The 14,691-nt window shown below is 38.5% G+C and overlaps 1 pseudogene; it reads right to left on the bottom strand.

The window, feature by feature from the left end:
* Window positions 1-7,612: 7,612 nt before the first annotated feature.
* LOC129904200 (5S ribosomal RNA) lies at window positions 7,613-7,734 on the bottom strand (annotated as a pseudogene).
* Window positions 7,735-14,691: the final 6,957 nt, after the last annotated feature.

Consider the following 14,691-nt stretch of genomic DNA (forward strand, 5'->3'; position numbering starts at 1 on the left):
TTAAATCATCTTCTTAGGGTCACAAGTCATTTCCAACTTTGGTTTACCATATTAATATCGACATCCTAGTTTCTATTGCTATCAATTCAGCAATTAACTTATTTCTTGAGGTCATCCATACTCGTGATTTATCCAAATTTCATCATTATTGTGGGCCCGACCTTTCAAGACATACTACAGCCCTATATCTCATTCTATTTCTATTATTTTGGAAAATGTGGATAGAGTTTCCTCTGTATTTCTTACTATCTCAAACCTGCATGCAGAAAATACCAACAGTGCCTCACAGGGCCAGTACGCATAAAGATACATATATACGTATCATATCACATCATCTCGTAGCCTTACAAGCCGCCCAATATCAACAATAGTATAAAACAATGGACTTACCTTACATGTCCAACTCGAACTATGCCTGTTAGTCTTTTCGTCCACTTTTCCTTTCAATTTCTGACTTTACATGTCAATCGTATTTCCATACCTTACCTGGCACACCACTCTCGTGCCTTGCCTTAACTGCTTGCTTTTTAACTTTCCATATCATCAGTCATTTTCTTCTATCGACGTTGTCTTTCATCTTAAATTAGAGGTTAGTATAAGGAATTCCACTTCCTATGACTTGGCTCTATCGCACGACCTTAGATATGAAAGAAACGAAATATCCTAAATGTCCTATAGCCTTCTATTTATAGATGTAGCCCGCAACACATCGATAATCAAGACTCTACTAGACATGGTCTATAGACACTCTGAGGATGAACTGGTCTGATATGACTTCTGTCAAGACCCAACATATAGGCCGCGACTAGGGTCTAACCTGGACCCCCGTATGCATACATATCAATTATAGTCAAATCAAACTATGAACAAGAGATACTACTCACAAAAACAGCACTGAGTTAAAACTTTTTCATATACATGTAGCCTCTTTCATTCGTATCATACCATAAAAGGGCACGAAAGCCGACAAGGCTGCCATAACGTAAAAACATTTACAACATTCCATATAGGCACAACCAAAATAAACTCATAAACAACTCACTTACATATGTCTACAGACCTCTAAGAATAGTAACGATATCATATGCCGGGATAGGTCCCCCGCTGTACCTTTGAATAAACCAATATGTACTTTAAAAGATCACCACCAAAATCTAGGCTTTAGAATAGTGGAGCACTTCCAACATAGCTGAGTGGAAATCCTAAGCTGACAGATTCCCAACACGTGTACCTGTACCTGCATGCATAAAACGCAGCCCCCTAAAGAAAGGGAGTCAGTACGATACATGTACTGAGTATATAAAGCATAAAAATTGTAATTAAGACAATAACTGAAATAAGGATGCAGGACACAAGTGTAACAGTTAGTAAAGCACCATACCTACACCTTATAACATGAGGGCATGTACATCATCCTCATATACCGTATCCGGCCCACAGTGGGACTCGGTGTCACCATATCTTCATCTACGGCATCATACAATCGTATATGATATTATCTCATACATTACAAATACATTATTATGTTTTCATAGGCATGCCTATCTATCGTATCTAACCTTTTAGCAAGGGACTCGGTCAATAGAGTAATGTGCATCTATATCATATCTTTACCCTCTCATACCATCATATCTTATCATACCGTACCTGGCCTATTATGGGTCTCGGTGTTATAATCATATCATCATATACCATACTTGGCCCACTAGGAGACTTAGTGTCATAATAATCAAATACCGTACCGTGAACTTTATAGGACTCGGTGTCATTATCAAATATCGTACCCATCCTTTTATGGGACTCAGTGTCATTATTATATACTGTACCCGGCCCTTTATGGAACTCAGTGTCATTATCATATACCATACCCGGCCATTTATGGGATTCGGTGTCATTATCATATACGCACAGGTGGATCATTATCTGAAACTTAATAAGGTAGTCATAGAGACTATCATTCGTGGATCAGGATAATAATCATCTCAGGTGCCCTTTGAGTGCCCCTAGGGCTACATTAAGTGAAGTCTCAGGAGTTGTAGACATATTTTAGGGTAATGCCAACCGGCTTAAGGAAATCAGCGACATCTGTCATCCCAGAGTCTTTAAGAAGGGAGCTTTACATCCCACTACTAATCGACATATAGACGGTTCAGGGAAGGTAGCTTAACTACTTTAAGAGTTTGTCACCCAAAAGTAAGTAAGAGACATGAATCATATTCAGAGCTAAAGAATAGAATTACTCTAGAGCTCATGTCATATATCATCTATCCTTGAGCCACGTCAAAACGAGGAAGGGATAGACTTGACATATTTATCACTTCCCACCCTATAGGAGTTTGAGAGACAATAACTCAACTATTGTGGGAGTTTAAGTATCCGGAGGTGGATAGGAGTTGGGAAGTATGCTCGGGGATTTGTGCATGGGATCATCCCCAACTTGCACACACATATATACACATTGCACTTCTATTAAGGATATGACAAGAGGAACGAGATAGCTTTATATACCCTTTATGTTTCATCATCGAGGAGATAGTCAGAGGCACTAGCTTAATTAGCATAGGAGCTCTCACCTCAATTGGAAGATAGGAGTCGTGAGTCAGATTCAAAGCTTTCTTTGTAGGTGTATCCTTACATTTCATATACACATCACACCTAAAAATACGACATGACAAAAGAAGGGAAAGAGACGCTTTACCTGCATTACATTTTATTATATAACAGCCTTAAAAGGCAATAGCTCAACTATTACAAGAGTTCTACCATCACGAAATGGATAAAAATTATGAACTGTACTCAGAGATTTACGAATAGAATTATCCCCATGTCTCATATACAAACCATTTGTAACTTATATCTAAGACATGCCATAAAGAAAGAAGAATAGATTTACATACTTAAGCCAGAAACATGCCAAGAGAAAGCTTCACATACCTCTTATCGATTGCTTTGAACCCGGCTTGTCTCATCGTCCTCTGAACCTATTTAACACAAAGGTAATACTAGTATCGATAATCTTTGACTTTCCATCTTTTAATTCTATCACCAACTATCCATAGGAACCTATTCCTTATTTGCCTTCCTCGACTAGTCTATTAGTTAGTTATGGAGTTACTGAAAATCGGGCAGCACCTTCCCTATAACGTGCCCTATCCGAATTTCCAATTAGATTCATAATTACTACAGCCAACCAATAACAACAACCTGCATCTCATATACAAATAATACATAGAAACATTACTCCACATAAGCTCCACACAACTTGCTTAACATTACAATACCAAAATAGGGTTTTTAGTCACTATTTCGAAAAACCTTTACCCGTACGAAGAGGAGGGTCGTGTGGCTGCAACCAGTAGCTCCCAAACCTTTTTTAGAATACTTTTAGGCCCTACAACACACCACCACACACCTGCAGCAGCACCCCACACGCACATACTAAAATCTTGGATACCTACGGGGGGTCCCATAATAGTTCCAAATAGAAATAAATCGGATGCAGTTCACCAAAATATTCATTGACTAACACACATGAAAATGAGAAAATTGTATAATTTCATTTGTACGACCCATAAATATTATGAATACGGAATAGATCGTGTTGAGGCTGCATGTCACGACACAACCGGTGGGCCACAACTGGGGTCCAACCTTGACCCCCGTACGCATACCTATCAACTGTAATCAAATCAAACTATGAATAAGAGATACTACTCACAAAAACCCCACTGAGTTAAAACTTTTTCATGTACATGTAGCCTCTTTCATTCGTATTGTACCATAAAAGGGCATGCAAGCCGACAAGGCTGCCATAATGTAAAAACATTTACAACATGTCGTATAGGCACAACTGAAATAAACTCATAAACAACCCACTTACATATGTCTAGAGACCTCTAAGAATAGTTACGGTATCATATGGTGGGACAGGGCCCCCGCCGTACCCCTGAATAAACCAATATGTACTTTAAAAGATTAGCACCAAAAGCTAGGCTCCGGAGTGGTAGAGCACTTCCAACATAGCTGAGTGGAAATCCTAAGCTGACAAATTTCCAACACGTGTAAATGTACCTGCAGGCATGAAATGCAGCCCTTTGAAGAAAGAGGGTCAGTAAGATACATATACTAAGTATATAAAGCATAAAACATTGTAATTAAGACAACAACTGAAATAAAGATGCAGGACTAACAGTTAGTAAAGCACTATACCTACACCTTATAACATGAGGGTATGTACATCATCCTCATATACCGTATCCATCCCGCAGTGGGACTCGATGTCAACATATCTTCGTTTACGACATCATACAATCGTATACGGTATCATCTCATACGTTACAAATACATCATTATGTTTTCATATGCATGCCTATCTATCGTATCTAGCCTTTTAGTGAGGGACTCGATCAAGAGAGTAATGTGCATCTATATCATACCGTTACCCTCTCATACCATCATATCTTATCATACCATACCTAGCCCATTATGGGTCTCGGTCTTATAATCATATCATCATATATCATACTTGACCCACTAAGAGACTCGGTGTCATAATTATCATATACCATACCCTGACCTTTATAGGACTCGATGTCATTATCAAATACCGTACCCGTCCCTTTATGGGACTCGATGTCATTATTATATACTGTACCCAGCCCTTTATGGGACTCGGTGTCATTATCATATACCGTACCTGGCCCTTTATGGGACTCGGTGTCATTATCATATACGCACGGGTGGATCATTATCTGAAACTTAATAAGGTAGTCATAGAGACTATCATTCGTGAATTAGGATAATAATTATCTCAAGTGCCCTTTGAGTGCCCTTAGGGCTACATTAAGTGAAGTGTTAGGAGTTGTAGACATATTTTAAGGTAATACCAACCGGCTTAAGAAGGGAGCTTTACAGCCCACTACTAATCAATATATAGACGGTTCAGGAAAGGTATCTTAACTACTTTAAGAGTTTGACACCCGAAAGTAAGTAAGAGACATGAATCATATTCAGAGCTAAAGAATAGAATTACTCTAGAGCTCATATAATATATCATCTATCCTTGATCCAGGTTCGAAAGGAGGAAGGGATAGGCTTGACATATTTATCACTTCCCATCCTATAGAAGTTTAAGAGACAATAACTCAACTATTGTGGGAGTTTTAGTAGCTGGAGGTGGATAGGAGTCAAGAAGTATGCTCGAGGATTTGTGCATGGGATCATCCCCAACTTGCCAAAATAAGGGAAAGAGACTCTTTACCTGCATTACACTTTATCATATAACAGCCTTAAAAGGCAATAGCTCAACTATTACAAGAGTTCTACCATCATGAAATGGATAAAAATTATGAACTGTACTTGGAGATTTACCAATGGAATTATCCCCATGTCTCATATACAAACCATTCGTAACTTATATCTAAGATATGCCAGAAAGAAAGAAGAATAGCTTTACATAATTATGCCAGAAACATGCCAAGAGAAAGCTTCACATACCTCTTATCGATTGCTTTGAACCCTGCTTGTCTCGTTGTCCTCTGAACCTATTTAACACGAAGGTAATACTAGTATCAATAATCTTTGACTTTCCATCTTTTAATTCTGTCACCAACTATCCATAGGAACCAATTCCTTATTCTCCTTCCTCGACTAGTCTCGACTAGTCTATTAGTTAGTTACGGAGTTAATGAAAATCGGGCAGTACCTCCCCTATAACATGCCCTATCCGAATTTTCAATTAGATACCTAATTACTACAGCCAACCAACAACAACAACCTGCATGTCATATACAAATACCAACTTGCTTAACATTACAATACCAAAATAGGGTTTTTAGTCGCTATTTCGTAAAACCTTTAACCGTACGAAGTGGAGGGTCATGTGGCTGTAACCAGCATCTACCAAACCTCTTTTATAATACTTTTAGTCCCTGCAACACACCACCACACACCTGTAGTAGCACCCCACACGCACAGTGCCTCATTTCAACTACAATTTAACTATAACGACTTCCATTTTTGATTGTTTCCAACGTCAAACATTTCTATGATATTTTCACATTTCCAGCCACTTTAACAACATATAATACACTTCATACAAACACCATAACCTCCAAATAGAAAGTAAAGACCTTACCTTACCTGAAATTGGCCAAACTCGTCAAAACTATCAAAACGTGAATTCTGGACAGCCTACTGTCTTATATTGTCGCTTAGTTTCGAAGGGGTAATTGAGGGGAACAGTATTTGTGGATTCAATGAAAGTTATAGACATGTGTCTTAGGGTCACATACAATTTTGAATCACCCCACAGAAAGTTTTTACAAAATGATATGCCCAAAATACCAAGAGCAGTCCGTGTAGGATTTCCAAAATAAAATCTTGGCAGCACCTCCCCCATACTTCATTACCCTTTTTCGAGTAGAGAAAAGAAAAAAAGGGTTTTAGAGGCTAAATGAAAGTTATATCCCTATAAAATATATTTCCAAAACATCTTGAATCATTTGAAACGAAGCCTTACACAAGGAGTTATACTCGTATTACTAACAGCAGTACAATTCAAAAATGGGTATGTTTACAAGAACAAAAACCTCCCCTTTGTCCTAACGATAAATTGTTTGTTGTTAAAAACCGTCATATCACCATAGGATACCTTAAAAATTTTATTCACGGAGTGAAATCGAAACCTCACCTTGCTTTGGAGGGAACCCGTAGCTCTCTTCTTCTAGGTTTTTCTCTCAACTTATCTTTTAATTTCTAAGTGTATGATGCTGAAAACTGAAATGCTAGTCATCAATATACGTATATATATAATCCCTTAGGAGGTGACATGTGGAATCCCCTAGGATTGACATGTGGCATCCCCTAGGAGTGACATGTGGCATCCCCTTAGGGTGCCACCTCATGCCATGTAGCCAATCATACGCTTCCACATGGCAGCATGAGGTCCACCCAAGGTGTGCCACCTGCTGCCATATGTCACTTTCATATGCTGCCACATTTACCTATCATGTGCTGCCATGTGTCAAGTAGGTGAGTCACTTACTTGCTTCAAGTAGGTGCGTTATTTCCTTATTTCTCTTCCATGGGTTCGTAATCTTGTCACATTTTAAGAGCCTATGTATTCCTTGCTACTTAATCTCAACATGCACTCGAGTAGCTTAAGTATGTAAGACCTCCCAGTTGGTAACTTACGCGAGTCAATCGGGTCCTATGACTTATTTCTAGGCCTCCAACTCCTTTCGAATTTTTGTAACCCTATTTCCAATCTTCCCTATTATTGGGGTATCTCATTCTCATCTCCTTAGAGTTGTTTGATAGGGTTATAGACTATCCGACTCACATGATGACTTCTAAGAAACTTAAGAGGCTTCCCAGAAACTTAAGAAGCTTAAAAAGCGTCCCAAGGTATCAAAGTACGGGGTGTAACATCCTTCCTTCTTTAGAAAATTTGTCCTCAAATGTGAACCAAAACCTTCCTCCGGATCTTATATCGACTATATAGGGAGTTCCTCTATCCTGTTGCCATAACATATACTTTTATTGAGCAATCAATAACAAAGTTCCAAAGGTTAGGATTACCTGTAGATGTAGGGAATAGGTACGAATACTTGTGTTTCATTTCCTCTTTTATTTCTCAAGGGGTCACCCATCCTAGTACTACTCTCGCCCAAGCATGCTTAACTTCAGAGTTCTGATCGGATCTGGTGCGTTAGTGCTGGTATGATCGTATCCATCCCTTGTGGGGTCTCATTTGAAGTTTAAGCGTTCCTATGTACACATGATAGTGTCAGTTGATTTCCTCTTATGCTTGTATTTCTCTTGTCCACTTCCCCCCTTTACGGTGTATCCATGTCATTTTATGTTTATTTCTAACTTTCCAAATACATAGGAGTCCTTTCTAACCTATTTAGTATACTGCATTATTTCCATATCTTCCTTTACATCCCCTATACTTTGGGTTACCCATGTACGAAACCTTAATACAATCATGAGGTGCTTAGAATTCTCAATTTATAGTACCAACTCCAGTCTTGAACACTGGTACTCGAGTAATATCCTTAATGTAGTAGTGTATTTGAAGCCACATTCCATTTATCCCGATCAGTAATTAGCTCATGCTCATAATTGGTTCAAATTCTCCACTCGGGAGCACTTATACTTTGATGATCCATGTATCAAGCTTCGTCATAATACTAGCCTTATTCCAGTGGATACCACTTGACCTTTTATTATGAACATTCTCTATAAATTTGTGTAAGTCTTTCTTATCCATTCGCTATTTGCTTTTCTGTCTTTCACTTAACTTATTCTGCTTTACATATTTCACTGTACCGACACACACTCACAGTCTAGTTTGTCACATTTGCTTTCGCTTCTCTTACTTACCCTCAAGTTTTCTCCTATTTCCCTATAAAGGAGATTTCTCATCCTTTCCTTTTTTTGTTACGTATATATCATAATATCAATTCAGTTGGTACCTTAATATATCATTCTATCCAGATCTATCAGTCTTCCTTAAATCATCTTCTTAGGGTCACATGTCATTTCCAACTTTGGTTTACCATATTAATATCGACCTCCTAGTTTCTATTGCCATCAATTCAGCAATTAACTTATTTCTTGAGGTTATCCATACTCGTGATTTATCCAAATTTTATCATTATTGTGGGCCCGACCTTTCAAGACATACTACAACCCTATATCTCATTCTTTTTCTATTATTTTGGAAAATGTGGATAGAGTTTCCTCTGTATTTCTTACTATCTCAAACCTGCATGCAGAAAATACCAACAGTGCCTCACAGGCCAGTACGCATAAAGATACATATATACGTATCATATCATATCATATCGTAGCCTTACAAGCCGCCCAATATCAACAATAGTATAAAATAATGGACTTACCTTACATGTCCAACTCGAACTACGCCTGTTAGTCTTTTCGTCCACTTTTCCTTTCAATTTCTGACTTTACATGTCAATCGTATTTCCATACCTTACCTGGCACACCACTCTCGTGCCTTGGCTTACCTGCTTGCTTTTTCACTTCCCATATCGTCAGTCATTTTCTTCTATCGACGTTGTCTTTCATCTAAAATCAGAGGTTAGTATAAGGAATTCCACTTCCTATGACTTGGCTCTATCGCACGACCTTAGATATGAAAGAAAAGAAATATCCTAAATGTCCTGTAGCCTTCTATTTATAGATGTAGCCCGCAACACATCGATAATCAAGATTCTACTAGACATGGTATGTAGACACTCCGAGGAAGAACTGGCCTGATACGACTTCAGTCAAGACCCAACCTATAGGCCGCGATTAGGGTCTAACCTAGACCCCCGTACGCATACCTATCAATTATAGTCAAATCAAACTATGAACAAGAGATACTACTCACAAAAACCCCACTGAGTTAAAACTTTTTCATGTACATATACCCTCTTTCATTCGTATCGTACCATAAAAGGGCACGAAAGCCGACAAGGCTGCCATAACGTAAAATCATTTACAACATGCCATATAGGCACAACCAAAATAAACTCATAAACAACTCACTTACATATGTCTACAGACCTCTAAGAATAGAAACGATATCATATGGCAGGATAGGGCCCCTGCCGTACCTTTGAATAAACCAATATGTACTTTAAATGATCAGCACCAAAATCTAGGCTCTAGAATAGTGGAGCACTTCCAACATAGCTGAGTGGAAATCCTAAGCTGACAAATTCCCAACACATGTACTTGTACCTACAGGAATAAAACGCAGCCCCCTAAAGAAAGGGAGTCAGTACGATATATGTACTGAGTATATAAAGCATAAAAATTGTAATTAAGACAACAACTGAAATAAGGATGCAGGACACAAGTGTAACAGTTAGTAAAGCACTATACCTACACCTTATAACATGAGGGCATGTACATCATCCTCATATACCGTATCCGGCCCACAGTGGGACTCGGTGTCACCATATCTTAATCTACGGCATCATACAATCGTATACGACATCATCTCATACATTACAAATACATCATTATGTTTTCATAGGCATGCCTATCTATCGTATCTGGCCTTTTAGCAAGGGACTCGGTCAAGAGAGTAATGTGCATCTATATCGTACCGTTACCCTCTCATACCATCATATCTTATCATACCGTACCTGGCTCATGATGGGTCTCGGTGCTATAATCATATCATCATATACCATACTTGGCCCACTAGGAGACTCAGTGTCATAATCATTATATACCGTACCCTGACCTTTATAGGACTCGGTGTCATTATCAAATATAGTACCCATCCTTTTATGGGACTCGGTGTTATTATTATATACTGTACCCGACCCTTTATGGAACTCGGTGTCATTATCATATACCATACCCGGCCGTTTACCAGGTTCGGTGTCATTATCATATACGCACAGGTGGATCATTATCTGAAACTTAATAAGGTAGTCATAGAGACTATCATTCGTGGATCAGGATAATAATCATCTCAGGTGCCCTTTGAGTGCCCCTAGGGCTATATTAAGTGAAGTCTCAGGAGTTGTAGACATATTTTAGGGTAATGCCAACCGGCTTAAGGAAATCAGGGACATCTGTCATCCCAGAGTCTTTAAGAAGGGAGCTTTACATCCCACTACTAATCGACATATAGACGGTTCAGGGAAGGTAGCTTAACTACTTTAAGAGTTTGTCACCCGAAAGTAAGTAAGAGACATGAATCATATTCAGAGCTAAAGAATAGAATTACTCTAGAGCTCATGTCATATATCATCTATCCTTGAGCCACGTCAAAAGGAGGAAGGGATAGGCTTGACATATTTATCACTTCCCACCCTATAGGAGTTTGAGAGACAATAACTCAACTATTGTGGGAGTTTAAGTATCCGGAGGTGGATAGGAGTTGGGAAGTATACTCGGGGATTTGTGCATGGGATCATCCCCAACTTGCACATACATATATACACATTGCACTTCTATTAAGGATATGCCAAGAGGAAGGAGATAGCTTTATATACCCTCTATGTTTCATCATCGAGGAGATAGTGGGAGGCACTAGCTTAATTAGCATAGGAGCTCTCACCTCAATTGGTAGGTAGGAGTCGTGAGTCATATTCAAAGCTTTCTTAGTAGGTGTATCCTCACATTTCATATACACATCATACCTAAAAATACGACATGCCAAAAGAAGGGAAAGAGACGCTTTACCTGCATTACATTTTATCATATAACAGCCTTAAAAGGCAATAGCTCAACTATTACAAGAGTTCTACCATCACGAAATGGATAAAAATTATGAACTGTACTCGGAGATTTACGAATGGAATTATCCCCATGTCTCATATACAAACCATTTGTAACTTATATCTAAGACATGCCATAAAGAAAGAAGAATAGCTTTACATACTTAAGCCAGAAACATGCCAAGAGAAAGCTTCACATACCTCTTATCGATTGCTTTGAACCCGGCTTGTCTCATCGTCCTCTGAACCTATTTAACACAAAGGTATTACTAGTATCAATAATCTTTGACTTTCCATCTTTTAATTCTATCACCAACTATCCATAGGAACCTATTCCTTATTTGCCTTCCTCGACTAGTCTCGACTAGTCTATTAGTTAGTTATGGAGTTACTGAAAATCGGGCAGCACCTTCCCTATAACGTGCCCTATCCGAATTTCCAATTAGATTCCTAATTACTACAGCCAACCAATAACAACAACCTGCATCTCATATACAAATAATACATGGAAACATTACACCACATAAGCTCCACACAACTTGCTTAACATTACAATACCAAAATAGGGTTTTTAGTCACTATTTCGAAAAACCTTTACCCGTACGAAGAGGAGGGTCGTGTGGCTTCAACCAGCAGCTCCCAAACCTCTTTTAGAATACTTTTAGGCCCTGCAACACACCACCACACACCTGAAGCAGCACCCCACCACACACCTGAAGCAGCACCCCACATGCACAATGCCTCATTTCGCCTATAATTTAACAATAATGACTTCCATACACTTCATACCAACACCATAACCTCCAAATTTAAAGTAAAGACCTTACCTTACCCGAAATTGGCCAAAACTCGCCAAAACTATCAAAACGTGAATTCTGGACAGCCTACTATCTTGTATTGTCGCTTAGTTTCAAAGGGGTAATTGAGGAAAATATGATTTTTGACCTCAGTGAAAGTTATAGACATGTGTCTTAGGGTGGCATACAATTTTGAATCACCCCTACAGAAATTTTGTACAAAAAGATATGCCCAAAATACCAACAGCAATCCGTATAGGATTTCCAAAACAAAATCTGGGCAGCACCTCCCCAATACCTCATCACCCTTTTTTGAGCAAAGAAAAGAAAAATGGATTTTAGAGGCTAAATGAAAGTTATATCCCTATAACATAGATTTCCAAAACATCTTGAATTACTTGAAATGAAGCCTTACACAAGGAGTTATACTCGTATTACTAACAGTAGTACAATTCAAAAATGGGTCTGTTAATAAGAACAAAAACCTCCTCTTTGTCCTAATGATAACTTTTTTGTTGTTAAAAACCTTTATATCACCATAGGATACCTTAAACAATTTATTCACGGAGCAAAATCGAAACCTTACCTTGCTTTGGAGGGAACCCGTAGCTCTCTTCTCTCTTCTTCTAGTTTTTTCTCTCAACTTATCTTTTAATTTCTAAGTGTATGATGCTGAAAAATGAAAGGGTAGTCATAAATATACATATATATATATATAGTCCCTTAGGAGGTGACGCGTGGAATCCCCTAGGGTTGACACGTGGCATCCCCCTAGGGCACCACATCATGCCATGTAGCCAATCATACACTTCCACGTGGCAGCATGAGGTCCACCCAAGGTGTATCACCAGCTGCCATGTGTCACTTTCATGTGCTACCACATGTACCTATCACGTGTTGCCATGTGTCAAGTAGGTGAGTCACCTACTTTCTTCAAGTAGGTGCATCGTTTCCTTATTTCTCTTTCGTGGGTTTGTAATCTCGTTACATTTTAAGACCCTATGTAGTCCTTGCTACTTAATCTCAACATGCACTCAAGTATCTTAAGTACGTAAGACCTCCCAATTGGTAGCTTACACGAGTCAATCGAGTCCTATGACTCATTTCTTGGCCTCCAACTCCTTTCAAATTTTTATAACCCTATTTCCAATCTTCCCTATTATTGGGGTATTTCATTCTCCCCTCCTTAGAGTTGTTTGATAGCATTATAGACTATTCGACTCACATGACAACTTCTAAGAAACTTAAGAGCCTTCCCAGAAACTTAAGAAGCTTAAGAAGCGTCCTAAGGTACCAAAGTACGGGGTGTAACACTGCATGTATTGATCCCCTTGGTACCAAGGGTCCTATAATGATTTAGTAAAGGAAATTGATCTGAAGCCAATTCACTAAAATATTCATGCGCTAACAGACACCAAAAATAAGGAAATCACCTAATTCGGTTTGTGTGGACCATAAATGCTATGAATGCATTGTGGATCGTACCAAGGCTGCATGTACTAATTCGCCGGGTAACTATCAAGGGTCCTATAATGGTTTCGAAAATAAATTGATGGTAGCCAGGTCACCAAAATATTCAGGGGAAAACACATAGGAAAAAAATGAGAAAATCACATAATTATGCTTGTGCGGCCCCTAATGCTTTACTTCATCATTGATTTCGCTGAGGTCCCACATAGTGATCTCCTGGATAACTATGGAGGGTATCACAATAATTTCAGAAAGAAATCAACCGTAAGTCATTTCACCAAGATATTCATTGGCTAACATACACGAAAAAAATGAGAAAAATCACTTAATTCCGCTTCTACGACCCTTAAATATTATGAATGTGCTGTGAATCGTGCTAAAGCCGCACATACTAATTCCCTGGGTACCTATAGAAGGTATCATAATAGTTTTGGTAAGAAGTCGACTGGAAGCCATTTTACTAAAATATTAATGGGCTAACACACACGAAAAAATGAGAAAATGACCTAATTTCGCTTGTGCGGCCCATAAATGCTATGAATACACGGTGGATCATACTAAGATCACACGTATTAATCCTCATGGTACCTACGAAGGATCCCATAATAGTTTTGTAAAGAAATAGATTGGAATCCAATAAAGTATAAAACATGGGCTAACATATACAAAAAAAATAAGAAAATCGCCTAATTTCACGTGTGTGGCCCCTAAATGCTATGAATGCATCATAGATCATGCTGATGCAGTATGTACTAATAAAAAAGGGACCTACAAAGGGTTCCATAATGGTTTTGGAAAGAAATCAATCGAAAGTCAGTTCACCAAAATATTAATGGGCTAACACACACAAAAGAAAATGAGAAAATCGTCTAATTCTGTTTATACAGCCTCTAGATGCTATGAATACATAGTGGATCATGTCGAGGACGCATGTAATGATCTCTCAGGTACCTATGGAGGGTCCCATAATGATTTCAGAAAAAAATTAACCAAAAACTAGCTCACTAAAATGTTCATTGGCTAATACATATTAAACAAAATGAGAAACATTATCTAATTCCGCTTATGCGGCCCTTACTTTGAATGCGTTGTGGATCGTACCGAGGCTGCACATACTTATCCCTATAGTATATATGGTGTGTTCCATAATAGTTTTAGAAATAAATCGATTGAAA

This window comes from Solanum dulcamara, chromosome 1 (genome assembly GCF_947179165.1).
Source record: "Solanum dulcamara chromosome 1, daSolDulc1.2, whole genome shotgun sequence".
Taxonomy (NCBI): domain Eukaryota; kingdom Viridiplantae; phylum Streptophyta; class Magnoliopsida; order Solanales; family Solanaceae; genus Solanum; species Solanum dulcamara.